Raw genomic sequence first — 6,906 nt, 5'->3', positions numbered from 1 at the left:
AAAAGGCTAAGGCGGTTGAAAAGAATTCTGATCTGTTTTAGAATGAAATTCCTCACGAAGGATAGTTTATCCCTTGTCTTATATACATAGGGCAATGAGCAATTAACAGAAAATAGAAAAACTAATTATCCTAATTTATACAACTAACTATCTACACTAACTGAATTTTAAACTTTACATAAATGAAACGGTGTGTTTTATGTGTGCAGATTCAAAAGAGAACCTTTAATAAACAAAACGCTGCGTACAGGTAGTACTCTCTTAAAGGATAGGTTGTGTATAGTTCTGTCCAGCTCTGTTGCTTCTCCACTTGAGCCTTGAAGAATTCTGGACTTATTCTTAGATCCTGTTTGTCATTCCCCCTCAAGAGGAGGTGTGAATATCATGAACACTCAACTTGCCTAGTAGCTTATAAAATTGCTTTGGTAACAAAGCCTTGGTAAAAATATCAGCTGCTTGCAGATCAGTGGATATGTAAAGAGGCTTAATTATACCTGCTAACACCTTTTCTCGGATGAAGTGACAATCCATCTCGATGTGTTTTGTTCGTTCATGGTACACAGGATTCTTGCTGATATGAATGGCAAATTGACTATCTGAATACAAGTCTATAGGATCATCATGGTCTATCTTAAAATCAGTCAGCAGGTGCTTCAGCCACATTAATTCACAACAGGTGGATGCCATGGAACGATACTTTGCTTCAGCAGAACTGCGAGCAACAACAGCTTGCTTTTTGGATTTCCAGCTGACAAGAGTGTCTCCAATAAACACACAATATCCTATGATTGATCTCCTACTATGAGGACATCCAGCCCAATCACTGTCTGAGTAAGCTGTGATCTTGAGATTTGATATTCTTTTCATTAGAATTCCTTGCCCAACAGCATTTTTCAAATACTTTAATATTCTATGAGCTGCCATCAAATGCATCTGACTAGGTCTGTCCATGAACTGTGATAATGTTTGCACTGCATAAGATATATCAGGCTTGCTAAAAGTAAGATATAGCAGTTTGTCTATAAATTGTCTGTAACATGTTGGATCCTTCAATAATTCTTCTCCATCTTGTGCTTTCTGCAATTTATGATTGTAGTCAATGGGAGTGCTTGTAGGTTGAGCTCCCAACATCCCTTGTTCTTCAAGGAGATCTAAAGTGTACTTTCTCTGACTTATAGAGATTTCTTTTGGTATATCAATGATTTCAAGTCCAAGGAAGTATTTGACATCTCCAAGATCCTTGAGCTTGAATTTTGAGTTTAAAAACTCTTTCACTTCTGATGCAGCATTAATAAATGTACTCCCAATGAGCATGTCATCTACATACACGAGAAGAGCAACGAAATTTCCAATAGGAGTCTTCATAGTAAATAAAGAATGATTTGTTGATGATTGAGTGAATCCAAATTGCAAAAGTGAAGCAGTAAGTTTGGCATTCCACCGTCTGGAAGCTTGCTTTAAACCATATAAGGATTTGTATAGTTTGCAAACAAGTTTGGATCCTTTTGGACACTCCCCCTGGACAGCATAACCTTGTGGTATCTCCATATATATTGCTTCATCTAGATCACCATTAAGGAAGGCATTATTAATATCTAATTGTGATAAAGACCAACTATTTGTAGCAGCTAGAGCAAAGAACACTCTAATGGTGGACTGTTTTGCTACAGTACTAAAAATCTCTTGGTAATCAAATCTTGCAACTTGGTTGTACCCTTTAGCAACCAATCTTGCCTTATATCTTTCAATTTCACCATTTGCCTTCATTTTAACCTTGTATACCCACTTGCAGCCAATTACATGTGAATTTGAAGGTAGAGGTTCTATGGTCCATGTACCATTGTCTTGCAAAGCTTTCAGTTCTAGGTCCATTGCTTCTCTCCAATGAGAATAGTTTATAGCTTGATGGTAAGAATTTGGCTCATGAATATGGGACAAAGTAATAGTAAATGCCTTATGTGCAGGTGGGAGTTATTTAGTTGATAGGTGCTTGGTTATTGGATGAAGGGTAATAGAATTAGATTGTGAAGGTATGTCAACATAATATGCATCAAGGTACTTAGGAGGTTGTTTTTGTCTTGTACTTCTTCTGGCTGGTGCTACTGCTTCTTGAGAAGTACTCATATCAACATTAAAACTGTCTACAGTTTGTGATATGCTGTCGTTTAAGGGTGGATTGAGGAAAATGTCACTTGAATTCAATGAAGAAAATGTTTCAGATGATGAAGAAGGCTCAAGAGAACATAATTCAGGTGTTGTGTGCTGTTGGTAAGGCTGATATGGACAATTAGCATCAAAATCTTCCATGTATTCATCATGCATACTATGTGTTTGATAAAATGCATCAGACTGCATGTTATTGCTTGATGAATGAAATGGAAACACATGCTCATGAAAAACAATATCCCTTGATATTAGGACCTCTTGTTCACAAAGATCATATACCTTATACCCTTTTACATTATTTGGATAGCCTAAAAAAATACATTTGCTTGCTATCGGGTCCAACTTCTTTCTATTTTGTGTTAAGGTGGAAACAAAACATAAACATCCAAAAACTTTGAGATGGTCATATGATGGTAGCTTTCCATGTAACAATTCAAATGGTGACTTATTGTGAATTATTTTGCTAGGTACCCTATTAATTATGTGAACTGCAGTGAGGACTGCATCTCCCCAGAAATAAAGAGGGATACTTGACTGATGTATTAAGGCTCTTGCAACCATCAGAATGTGTTGGTGTTTTCTTTCAACAACACCATTCTACTGAGGGTTACCTACATAGGACAGCTAATGAACTATGCCAGTTTTGGTGAAAAAATCAGTAAGTCTAAACTCATTCCCATTATTTGATCTTATGCATTTAATTGAGCAATTAAACTATTTTTGTACATATGTATCAAAAGAAGGAATAATAGTTGAGACTTCTGACTTGTTTCTCATTAAGAATACCCAAGTGAATCAAGAAAAGTCATACACAATAGTTAAAAAATATCTTTGTTCTGATAAAGTTGAAACCTCACAAGGTCCCCAAATGTCAGCATGAATTAATTGAAAAATAGCATTTGTACTTTGAATATGAAGAGGAAAAGAAAGCTTTCTTTGCTTTGCCAAAGGGCAGATCTCACATATTAATTCATTTGAACAATCAACAACTGGACAATGTTGGTGGATCACATTAATCCATTCTAAAGGTGCATGGCCTAACCTAAAGTGCCAAATATTAAAACCTTTGATTTTGTTTTCTGGTTTACAAGAATCGATAGAGAAAATTGAAGGAAACTTTACAACTTTGTCAAAACAAAATCTAGACATATCCTGCTCACTGTCTTGCATAAGATATAACCCTGAAGTAGCCCTAACAACCCCAATCACTGTCCAAGAGAGGGTATCCTGGATAATACAATGTGAGTCGATAAACAGCACATAGTTTTTCTTGCTACAGGTAAGTTTACTTTTGATATTATATTGAATTTAAAGCTTGGTACACACAGGACATCATATAGAATCAATGAAGAGTTTACTTTAACTGTGCCTATATGGGAAACTAATGTTCTTCTATCATTTGGCAGTTGAACAAAATAGTTCTCTACAGGGTTGGCTTGAAGAAAATTATCTAAGGAATAGGCTATATGATCTGTTGCACTTGAGTCCATGATCCAATGTCCATGCTTAATCATGATAGTGTTAACATGCTTGAATTCAAATGGCAAATTATTATGTGTATTGAAGCAAGGGTAATTAGAGACTATACCTGCAAAGGCAGAATTAACAAGTGAGTGTTTGTTGGGTTAAGTGTTTGCAGGGGCGCTCTTACCATCATTGCTAATTAAACCATTCTCATTTAAGAGATCCATTAACTTGTTAACTTGCTGCTTAAGCATAGTCATCTGTGACATGGAACTAGAGCCTCCTATCTCCTCCACATGATTTGCTTGATTGTCATCTGGCTGTGGTTCAACTGCTGTAGTAAAACTGTTTACAGCTGCCCCTTTCTTCACATGAGGCTTCCCTTTAGTGAATTTAAAATCCTCTAGAAAACCAATTATCTTATAACACTTCTCCTTTACATGTCCTTTCTTCCCACAGTGAGTACAAGTAAGATCCTTCCTTGGCTTTCTCTTTACATCAGTAGTACCTAACATTGCTGAAGACTCAAGGAAGGGTTGGGATTGCAGGAACATATTTCTCTATGATTCTTCTCTCAGTACCATGCTATAAACCTTGTCTAGTGTTGGTATTGGGTCCATTAGAATGATTTGGGACCTAATGGTTAAGAAGGATTCATTCAAACCATTGAGGAACCTAAATACCATGTCCTTTTGGTATTGATTAGAGAATTTCTTGAAGCAACTGGCATTGCATTTTTCACATTCGCAATGTGGCAAGGGCCTATAGTTTCTTAGTTCTTCCCATATGCATTTTAGCTCTATAAAATAGGCATCTACTGTTTTGACTCCTTGAATTACACTTCCAAGTGTGTATTGAAGATTACAAACACGGGTATCATCAGGTTGAGCATAGTTCAGTTTCAGGGTATTCCAAATTTCAGCAGCAGATTCCATAAAGAAGATGGTAGAGGCTATTGGTTGGGAGATAGAATCTAATAACCAGGATACTTTGAGGTTATTGCATCTGTTCCAGATAGGATATAGATCATTAGTGATTGAAGGCTTGGGAATGGAGCCATTTATGAATCCAGCCTTGTTTTTGATTGACAAGGTTAGTAAGAAAGATCGGCTCCATGCAACATAGTTGTTTGTGGTGAGTTTGGGGTTTACAACCACTGAACCAAGGTGGTCAGTGTGATGAAGGTAATATGGTGATTGGGGATCATTAGCTTGTGAAACCTGTGATGTGAGCTGTGGTTTAGGTGCAGTGTTTCTAGTGGTTGATTCACTTGATTCAAACATTTTCTCAGCTAATAGGCAAGTAAATGAAAGCTAAAGAATAAAGGATGAAAGGATAACCAGTATACTCACTGTTCTATTAAAACCACCACTCCAAAAAAAAATTTGCTGTCAAAGCCCTATTCGTCTGGTCCTCAGTCCTACCTGCTCTGGTACCAAGACAGAATATGAAAATGGGAAGAAAATGCTAAGGCGGTTGAAAAGAATTCTGATCTGTTTCAGAATGAAATTTCCCACAAAGGATAGTTTGTCCCTTGTCTTATATACATAGGGCAATGAGCAATTGACAGAAAGCAAAAAAACTAATTATTCTAATTTATACAACTAACTATCTACACTAACTGAATTTCAAACTTTACATAAATAAAACGGTGTGTTTTATGTTTGCAGATTCAAAAGAGAACCTTCAATAAACAAAACGTTGCGTATAGGTAGTACTCTCTTAAAGGATATGTTGTGTATGGTTCTGTCCAGCTCTGTTGCTTCTCCACTTGAGGCTTGAAGAATTCTGGACTTATTCTTGGATCCTGTTTGTCACAAAGAACATTTTTTAACCGACATGATCTAGACCCGCTAGACATCGAAAGGAACAAAAAAGAAAAACAAAATAACAGTTTTCTTCTGTTTAAAGAATCAGAAAAAAGATCGAAGAAGAAGTATGATGGAAACTGCAACTTGCAGATGTTTGCAGGCCGACAAAGTTCTAATCTGGTGGCTCGATGATAGCATTAGAATTAGCTTAGCTTTAACTTGCAACAATGACCAATAAGAGAATTAAAGGACAGAATTAAGAAAGGAAAAAGATTAATTAAGAACAGAAGAAGAAGAGGAAGATTGGGAGAAGTGAGCATGCAAGGGACATGGGTTAGCAATGACATTATACTTACAGAAAGTTCGGAGAGAAAACTTTGTGCAATAAATGCTTTCAATGGCTGCCTTTAGGTATAGCTTTTAATACATCTTCAATCTTTGCTTTTGATACATCAGCTTGAATTTTCCTAAAACTTAATCTGACTGGAAACTCTGATATAAACGCAGACGGGGTTGTATAGAAATTTAAGAGTTCACAACTCTAGAAGCTTAGACTCTTCCAAATGATGTGTTTCTGGAGGCTCTATAACTTGAAAACCAAAAACCCAAGTCAAGAAACATCAACAGAAACACCTCTGTGAATTTCAAACTTCCTCCTTATATATCAAATCTCCATTGTAAGTTTCAAACGAAAGCACCAAAGCATGTGCGCCGAAGGCTATACCTTGTAGAGAGAGAGAGAGAGAGGATGGAGGGAAGTTTGAAGTTTCTCAACTGAACCCACTTCTGAAAACTACAACAAGCCCTCAGCTTTCCAAATATATGTATTCATTCGTTTCAAGTGTGGTTGTCTGAAACGCATCCCGATTCTAACCATAACACTTTCTCTCTCCGTGTGTGTCTCGTAAAAGTCAAGAAACAACCAAGTTTTCAGGTCAAGATGGTTGCCTTTCCGTCAAGAGTATGGTCATATTTCATATGTGCTTACTTGTAAAAATAAATCAATTTGTCTTCGTTGGATCCAAAGTGATGGCTAAAAGTAGAATTGTAGGCAACAAAGGAGACTAGGGATCAATTTCCTTTTTCTTTATTTTCATAAATTTTGGAAAAGAAGAAAAGAAAAAAAACCAAATAATTGAAGAAAATCAGAAGAAACAAAGGTTTGCACACGGTTTCCTTTCCTTTTCATCTTCTGCACTTCATTAATAAATTACCCTCTTTTTCTCCATGTTTTTGTCTAAAAAAGCACAGTCAAAAAGATACAACCAAAAGAAACTGAGCAATTTCGGTTCTCTGAATATGACGAAACTGTAGTTATGGATTTTGAAACAAAAAAATTCATGTGGGTAAGTGACAAAAGACATATGCCTAATACTGCAGCTTGAAGCTATAAACAGATATTCAATTCAAGTGGGGGCTGGCATCTTCGTCTTTGACACTCTACTTTTTTTTTAATCTGTTAACT

At 36.3% G+C, this 6,906-nt stretch overlaps 1 long non-coding RNA gene across 1 annotated transcript; it reads left to right on the top strand.

Moving 5' to 3' along the window:
* The first annotated feature begins 696 nt into the window (after positions 1-696).
* LOC148763320 (uncharacterized) lies at positions 697-3,689 on the top strand. Its single transcript, XR_016025833.1, has 3 exons — positions 697-831; positions 2,634-2,824; positions 3,573-3,689. It is a non-coding gene; the product is annotated as an uncharacterized LOC148763320 (long non-coding RNA).
* Positions 3,690-6,906: the final 3,217 nt, after the last annotated feature.

Source organism: Theobroma cacao, chromosome 4, assembly GCF_053813885.1.
Source record: "Theobroma cacao isolate CCN51 chromosome 4, ASM5381388v1, whole genome shotgun sequence".
NCBI lineage: Eukaryota > Viridiplantae > Streptophyta > Magnoliopsida > Malvales > Malvaceae > Theobroma > Theobroma cacao.
Note: the sequence above shows the minus strand (reverse complement) of the source record. Positions and strands in the feature narration are given on the sequence as shown.